Source organism: Chionomys nivalis, chromosome 5, assembly GCF_950005125.1.
Source record: "Chionomys nivalis chromosome 5, mChiNiv1.1, whole genome shotgun sequence".
NCBI classification, from domain to species: Eukaryota; Metazoa; Chordata; class Mammalia; order Rodentia; family Cricetidae; genus Chionomys; species Chionomys nivalis.
In genome coordinates this window covers 18,420,815-18,429,982 of record NC_080090.1, presented here as the reverse complement: position 1 = coordinate 18,429,982, position 9,168 = coordinate 18,420,815, and positions in this window count along the sequence as shown.

The following is a 9,168-nucleotide window of genomic DNA, read 5'->3' as shown; positions in this document are numbered from 1 at the left end:
TTCATCTCATGGCCTTTAATCTTTAATCTAATTTTTTAAAGTGTTTGGTTAATCCCATAACGTATGTACCACTCTTTCACCAGTATATCTTGCAGTTAAGTTGCTGTTGTAGATTGCAGGGGCTGTAGCTGGGTGATGCTGATGATTACCTTTCTCTTCACATAAAGGGCAACTGGATTGTTCTGGGTACAGAACTGACAGTGCCTTTTAATATTTTTTTAAAAAATTAATCCAAGAATCACATGCAATTGAAACATCTTCCATCCCCCACTTTAGAGTCAGAATCAGGCTTAGAAATGTGCAGTGGGCGAGGGAGGAACCTCCATTTACCCTGATCTCTGTTAGGTGCTGCTTGTGACTCCTGCAAGTCTGATCTAGGATGAGCAATTTTAAAACTTGAGTTCCCCAGGAAGCAAACTCTGAGACGGAGAGAATGGTGCAAGGAATTCTCTAAGGGTCATGCTTGGAAGGGGTGGGGCAAAGACAGAATTTGAGCAATTCTAACACCATTTAATTCATATGACCCTATGGAGGCTGTTTGTTCATTCCCGGCCACTCAGACCTGAAAGAATCACACAGAAACTGTATTATTTGCAATACTGTTTGGCCAATAGTGTAAGTGTATTGATAGCTAACACTTATATCTTAAATTAACCCATTTTTTTTAATCTGTGTACTGCCATGTGGTTGTGGCCTACCAGTGAGGTTCCATCCAGCATCTGTCTCCTGCGTCTGTCTCCTGCAGTGGCTCCATAGCTTCTCACTGAGTCCATCTTCTTTCTCCCAGCATTCAGTTTAGTTTTTTTCCACCTAGCTTCATTCTGCCCCATCATAGGCCCAAGCAGCTTCTTTATTAACTGATGACATTTACAACATACAAAGGGGACTCCTACATCAATCCCAACTGAAGATACCCTTCTGAGTCATCTTGATTTGGAGCTGGATGAGAATTCATTTATATCCCACCTTGATCAGTTGGTTGAAAGAGCAATGGACAAGGCATCCCCTCTTCCAGGAGAGGTTATCCTCAGAGAAAACAGAAAGCCAAGTGTCATCTTATACATTATTCCTGAAACTAAGGAAGAAACTCTTCTCTGGTGACTGATCTTGTTTGTAAATCAAAGCATACACAAGAAAGAAGAGTGAGAGAGACCAGATGGTTATCTGATCTTAATGGTGACACACACTGAGGATCACTAGCTTCCCTCTCGTGGCTCTTTTGGGGTTCTTTGGAGGCATTTTCATCAATATATGATCTTTCTCCTAAAGCTCTTAGCTGACACTGTCATGGAGGCTGCTTATCTCTTCTTATTATGCTTCCCTATGGTTTCTAAGTCCATCATTCCGAGGGGTCACCTAACCCTCCAAGTGGGACTGGACAAATTACCCAAAGATATGTCAGAAGCATCTGTTGGGAGTACTTTTTGCCCATAAGTTTGGGCATCTTGGTTACTATTTCTCCATATGTGTAGACATTCAAGAGGAGGAAGTTTTTCCGACTTTAGGTTTCCACAGGAATATATTTGCTATTAAATCTGAGTCTGCCAAACTTCAAAAGTCTCCAGTTAAGTTCCCAGACTTTCTGAAAAATGCTTCACTTGGAATAAGTTGGTTGGAGGAAAGTATGCCTTCCTCTGACAAATCAACCCCATCTGAGGAAGTTTTCTGCTCTTTCTCTTGCTCTCTTGCTCTCTCTCTCTCTCTCTCTCTCTCTCTCTCTCTCTCTCTCTCTCTCTCTCTCCCTCTCTCCTTCCCTTTCTATTTCCCTCCATTCTCCTCTCTCTTTTTAACAAAAACTCTAGTTTAGAAGTAAATTATGAACTAATAATGGAAGAACCGGTTTTAGAACGGGTGCTGCAAGAGTGATCTAGTACCTTTGGAGTCCTTGAAATTATCCTCCAAGTAGTTCTGAATCCTTAATTTATCACTTGACATCGGGTCTCATTAGACTACTTCTTTCAGCTATCTCTATAAAGAGATTACACTTCCTAAAGCAGAGATTGGAATTTAAAGTTTACCATAGCAGAGCAGGTTTCTGCACATCCCAGAGACTCACCAAAGGGAGAGAAAATAAGAGAGAAAGAGGATGAAGAGAAGTAAGGGAAAGGGAAGTGAGTGGGAAAGAAGACAGAAAAGGGTATATGCAGCACAAAGCATCAAAATCTTCCAAAGATAGTGAGTGGGGGTCTTGAGAGATGGGTCAGTAAGGAAAGTGCTTACTATGCAAGCATGAGAAACTGATTTCAGATGCAATGTAGAAGCCTGGAGTGGCAGTAAGCTCTGGGGGTGTCAGACAGGTGGATCTTGAGGCTCATTGGTACATGAGCCCAGCCAATTGAATCAGCAAGAGACCCTGACCCAAAAAATAAGGTGGAAAGGAATAGAGGAAGACCCCTGATATTAATCCCCCCCACACACACACTTTATGACTGGCAGGACATGACCCCAATGCCGCTTATGTTCCTTTTGCACGAGGCCACCACTTAATTGATTGAGAGTGGTCCCCAACTGTCGAAGACTATCTCAAATTGTTTCCTTGCTCACTGTACAGATCTGACAGAAGTTCGTGCAGGCACTGCTCCTTAGCTATCTACTGGCCTTGACCACTGACTGTAAGAATTAATCTCTACCCAGTCTTAATATTACTTTATCCAAAATAGTGCTACCTTTTTACGTCATTAATTCAGCACAGGGGGAGGTTATCACTAAGCAACCTGTGCAGCTTTCCGCAAGAAGTAGAAACACCCTGTGGCACTGATATAGCAGCCGTCACAAGGGCGTTTTAACCTGGTCTAGTCCTAGTTCCCTTCGGTGTCTGCCCCTGTAATGTGCCTGTTTGCGTTCTCAGCTTTTAGTGGAATACACTGCTGAACACAGCTGCTTGCTGGTTTGCTACTCACTCTCCGGCACATGCTTAGGTGGCTTTCTTATACAACCCAAGACCACCTGCCCAGAGAATGGCACTGCCCACAGTGAGCAGACCCTCCTAAACCAATTAAGTATCGAAACAGTTCCCACAAATATACCTATATTTGTGGCAAATCTAATCAGGGCCCTCCCTCAAGTGGGATTCCCTTCTTGGGTAACTCTAGGCTATCTCAAGTTGACAGGCATGTCAAGAGCCTTACACTACCTGATACATTTTTAAAAGCCCAAGTAATAGCCCTGCCCAAAGGCGTTTGTGTTTTCCTCTCCTCTGATAGTTTGCTTCCAGTCATTCCAGACTCGCCTTGACTTCTGTATGTCGGGGGAACTGTTGAGGTCAGTCCTCTACTTTGTCAGACCATGAGAGCCAATTTTCCCAGAGTCATACAGTTTGTACAAGAGAATCTAATGACCACACTTTAGCCCTGGACAGACACATATATCCTAAAATGTACTAGTGGGACTGTCATCTTAAGTGGTCACAGAAAAATGGTTTAACTATCAAGTGCCTATTTCTAGTACCCACGAGTATCTGTGTTCTGTGGTCTCCACGGGATTCTAATCATTCCTCTGCGACTTGGCAGAGGCTCAGTTCAATTCTCACTCTGCCGTTCAGGGTGTGAAGAACATCCAAGGCACTGTGCTCTGCCTCTGGCACAGCAGGTGTTAAGGTTAAGAAAGAAATCGGGCAACACATTCCAGGAACTAGAAGAGAACGGGTTTGATTGAAGTGCAGGACAGGCTGTGTCATAGCCATGACTGAGAGCCTATTCAAACTGGCCTGAGTTAGCAGCATTTTGCATTTTTCGGCTGCCCTCCGCAATGCATGGTTGAATAGCTCTAAAAGACAGTCTAGAAACTCCCATCCTCCCAATTATAATGCATCAATTATTGGGCAAAGTACATAGGAATAACTGATACCACAGTGCGCCACAGAACAAAATCTCCAGCTAACCCCATTAGCTTGGAAATCCCCACAATTTTATTGACACGTCCGTCTCCATCCTGCTATGGCTTTTCCCTCATCCAGGTGGGGGAAGCACTCATTTCCTTGATCAAATTACTTGGTCTTCGTTACAAAGGCACAGTCATTTTTATTGATCCATCCGTTTCCTTGGCCATTATGAAATGAGAAATGACAAGGCAAGGAGCAGATGCACCTGGCTAATGAGCGAAGGCTAACACGGGTAGGGCCAGGAAACAATCAGGCTGTGGGGCATGGTAGCTAAACATGAAATCCTAGTACCTGAAAGGCTCAAGTAAGACAGCCATGAGTTCAAAGCCAACCTGAGTTACATAGAGTTCTAGGCCATTCTGGGCTGTAGAGGGAGACTCTGTCTCGAAGAAGAGAAGAAAGAGAAGAGAAGGAGGGAGGAAACCCAGTGATTTATAATTAGCAAATATTTTTAAATTTTCAAAACCAGATCCAAAGAACAAATGTAATCTCAAGTGTTAATTAATTAGATTCAGGTGACCACCATCATTTAGAGACCTTAGCAGGCAGTATCTCCTTTCCCTGTGCCTGACAAGCACAAAATAGGAGAAGAGAAAATGTCCCCATGTCATAGTCCAAGGACTGGTTCCATTTATCCATGAAATACATTTTTATCATGAAGTTTTCTGTTTCAGGACTCGAAAGCATCATGAGGTGTTAAGGCTCTGGACAGTATTGCTAAGGAAAATCTAAAGAATATTCTCCTCTGGGATAATCTTAAGGTTTTTGTTTTTTCACTCTCTCCCTTTATCTGTCCCTCCCAACCCCCACCCCCCACTTCATGTGTGCGAGCGTGTACGTGTGTGTGTGTATGTGTGAACACAACTATGTATGCACCAGAGCTAGAGGAGGATGCCAGGGTCCTGCTCTATTCCTTTCTATTCCTTTGATGTAGGATCTCTCACTGAACCTGGAGCACTGCTGGCAACCAGCGAGTGTCACAGATCCTCTTGTCTCGGTCCATCACGGTGCCAGAGTGATAGGTGTATTCCCGACTGTGTTCAGCTGTTTTTCATTTTTTAAATGTGGATTCTGGAGATCTGAACTTAGTTCTCCTTGTGCTTAGGCAGAAAGTACCCTTATTAGCGGAACCTTCAGTCAAGCTGCAAAAGCTCTCTACTTGTTATGGTGGTGGGGGGGGAGAGGGGTGAGCGTCACCTTAAGTGCTCTTGGAAGGAAGGATCCTAGTCCTTTCTCTGGGCTGCAATAAAAAAAAGTACAGTCTGTGACTAGTGGGGAGACAGTCCATTACATTTCAATACTTCCACAAATGTTTATATGCAATCCTGGATTATGAGTTCCACTGCCTCAAATGTAATCAAGAAGCAAAGAATATAAGAACATCATCCTTGTACAAAGACACGGAGCTCCTTACGAAGTGTCACCAGCACCTTGCTGTCCTGGTCACAGATTCCTGCCTTTGCCTGCACCACCTCATTTCCCTCAAATGGATATGCATTGGCATAATGTTGGCTTTCTTTGTCTCACTGTGTCCCTCGTGGGCTCTTAGTCAAGAAACCGGAGGAAACAATTGTTTCAGAGAGCTAACAAGCCAAAACCATGAGGGAAGCTAAGTTCTCTGCTGGTAGGCATTGTGGGGAGAGCAATACATCCATTTTCAGTAGCTGCAGGCATCATGGCCCCTGCACAGATAGAATCTGTAGCTCATCTGGTTCCCAAAGGAGAATGAAGAGCGGAGGAGGAAGAGGACAAGATTGCATGGAATTCTGTGCTGAATATCACGAGATGTCTTACATTACACGGACAGCACAGAGTGATGAATTACATGCCCATTTCCTGGGAAGAGCTCACGGGATAAGATAGCCGGCTGTGGGTCAAAGGAAAAGGCAACAAAGATAAGAAAGACTGTATGCCTGGCAACCACATAAAATGTCTCAGAGTCCCTCAGTAGCCTCCTCTTATTGGATCTTTGCTTTCATTTAGAGATCATGTTTTTAAAGTTTAATTAATTGTGTGTGTGTGTGATCTGTGAGTGTGTCTGCCACCCTCCATTATACAGAGGTCAGAGAAAAACTGTGTAGAGTTCATTCTCTCCTTCCACCTCTCTGTGGTTTAGAGATTGAGCTCTGGTCAACAGGATTGCATCCTCAGGTGGCCAGCATCTTTAAACACTGAGCCATTTCACGGAGCCCTAGAAATCATTGATTTTTATTTGCCCCCCCTTTTTTTTTATCTGACTTGTCTTCTCATTCCAGTTTGTAGACCTTCTGTACTTCACAGGCAGATTATCCAGAGGAAAGGAAATGAAATTATTTTAAGAGTCTCAACAAAAATTGTTTGATGAAAACATTTCCCAAGGGATGCCCTGCTACGTTATGTTATGGCCATCCCAGCATGCCCCTGGGGATACAAATGACACTAAAGAATTACAATCATTTACCAAAAGAGGCTCCACAAAGCATTTAATTCTGTGACTTGTCAGGAAAGCACAGAGTCATGTGTGAATATAGGCAGAGAAGTCAGTTTTATTTTTACCATCAATCACACTGTTATGGTCTACTTGGACAGGAAACACACGTAAAAAATTCAGTACTGGCTATGATGATATCATAGTAACTCATTTATCTTGGTTGAATGCAATACCTTGCCAAGCCAGAACTCGATCATAAGGAATATTATGGGTTTAGGATAAGGTCAAGTGTCACTTGTAAACTCATGTCACTCAATATGGTGTGTGACACCTAGAACATTGCCATATGTATGACTTCCTCACTTGGTGATCTGGTTGATAATATGACATCAGCGATGAGGGGAGCAGCTACATCATGGGGATCAGTCAACACTCCCAGTTAGGATTTCACTCTCACTCCCATTCTTAAGAGCCAATGATTAAAACATTTTCCAGTTACTATATACAACAGAGTGGAATTAAAGTGGTGAAGGAATAATCCTTTTTCTACTTTGTTACAACATAACAGTTCTATTTTAGTAAAATATTAGACCATAGTACAGAGGTAGAGTAGCTAACAAGCTTGTCCAATGCCATAGGTTCCCTCCCCAGGATGGTAGGGATGTGGGTCTTATTCTACACAAATGTTGGTAAATAGCAACATGATGTGTTTATCTAATTATTCTTTATCAATAAAAATTTGGGAGTCTGGTATCAGGGTAAGAACCTGGATCATCAGGCTGGAGAGATGGCTCAGGGTTAAGCACATAATCTGTTCTTCCAGAGGTCCTGAGTTCAATTCCTAGCACCCACATGCTGGCTCACAACAATCTGTAATAAGACCTGGCTCTCTCTTCTGGCCTGCAGGTGTACATGTGGGCAGAGAGCTGTATAAATAATAAATAAATAAATAAATAAATAAATAAACCTGAATCATCAGAGAATCAGAGAAGCCATTAGTCACCTCCTCTTGGGCAAGCAGTCAGTTCATTACCCAGCCACTCAGACAGAAATAATCACACAGAAATCCATATTAATTGCAATACTGTTTGGCCTATTAGCTCTAGCTTCTTATTGGCTAACTCTTACATCCTAAACTAACCTGTCTCCATTAATCTGTGAATCACCAGGATGTTGTGGCCTACCAGCAAAATTTCAGCATGTCTCTCTCCAGCAGGGCTATATGGCTTCTTCCTGACCCTGCTTACTTTCTCCCAGCATTCAGTTTAGTTTTCCTGCCTAGCTCTATTCTGTTAAGCCATTGGTCGAAAGCAGCTTCTTTATTAACCAATGGTAATAAAACATATTCACAGCACACACCAACCATCTCTCTCTTCAGTTCCTTAATCCAAAAGGGCAGAGATCCTTTCTAAGACCTGCCTTACTACTTCCTCAGTCCTCCAAAACCTCTATGGTTAATTTTGGTCGCCTAGTGGCTAGCTCTGCCCGCTGACTCCAAGCTCGCCTTTTTGTCAGAATATGATCAAAATATCATGCAATATCAGCATGGTGCTTATCTAGCTTAAGTAGTTATTCCTGACGAAAATAGGTAGCACAGGCTTTCTCTGTGATACTGTCTTTCGGCTAAAAGTAATACAGCATTGCAGACAGCATTTACCTTGCCTGTCACTACGAGGGAGCAAAGGTATCTGCTGCAGCCATTTGCTCCTGAAGGTTGAGTACTATTTCTTGGGTTACCAGACTTGTGTTCACACAAGAGGCTGCTTCCCACGGCCCTGAGCCACCCTATTACTCATGAGTTTCACAGAATTTGTTCTTTGGTTTTGAGCCCTTCCATTTTCTTTGCAAGTAGACTCGCAATCCAGGCACGCCGTTTCTCTCCTTTCCATGCATTACATTAGCAACCTTTGATGGATTCCATTTGTCTTCTTGCAAAACAATTGGAAGGCATTTGGAAAATGATCAAGACAAAGTATCAGAAAATTGACACATCAGAATTCACCAGGGCTGCAAGGGTTAGGCAGGAACATAGAATTGCATCTGACCTCTGAGAGTTAACAAATTACCCTTCCAGGGAGAGGTAAGAAAGGTTCCACAGGTGATGATTTTAGAGCCACGGGGACGAGCAACCAGGTTGATTTTACAAGGCTGTAGCTTTCTGAAAGGAAAACCTGATCACACACATGCATCTGACACTTGAGACTTGACAAGCCACTCTCTTCTTCATAAATCCCACTGGCCCTAGTGCAAGCAGTAGGTCTTGGCAGACGGTTCCCAAGGCACACCCCTGGTCCTGTTAGCATTCGTCACTTACTGAGTAGTTTGGCACTTGTTTTACGTGCAACACCAAAAATGATCTTGAGGTTTTTTTTTTTTCCTTCCTAATTTTGCAAACTGAGTCTTGAAATCCAAGTCTTGAAATGGCTCTCATCTTTTCTTTTCTCATGTTTAAAACCTTCATCTCCTCATTTTTCTCATTTGTCTCCTTGTATGTGATGCTTAGCATATGTTACCTTGTCTGAATTCATGTGTACATCTTGTATGTAAATGGAAGAAAGTGCTATGTTTTATTTATTTCTTAACCCTACTCATTTCTAGCAAAAAATCCCAGTGGATGTCCATAAACAGAGTGAGAAAAAAATTATCTATATCTTATTATTTAAATACATCTATTATGTGCAGCTTCTCAGTACTGACAAGCATGAAATCAAAATATTAGTCAACTCTGAAAACGTCCTGTATGTAATGGGCTGGCAGGCCCTGTGCTAACAGCAAAAGAAAAATACAACCTCAGTGACCATGGAGGACCCGGAGGAGTAGCTCTAGATGCCAACCAAGTAAGTTCTCTATTGTTTTTTAATCAATAACTCAAGTAAAA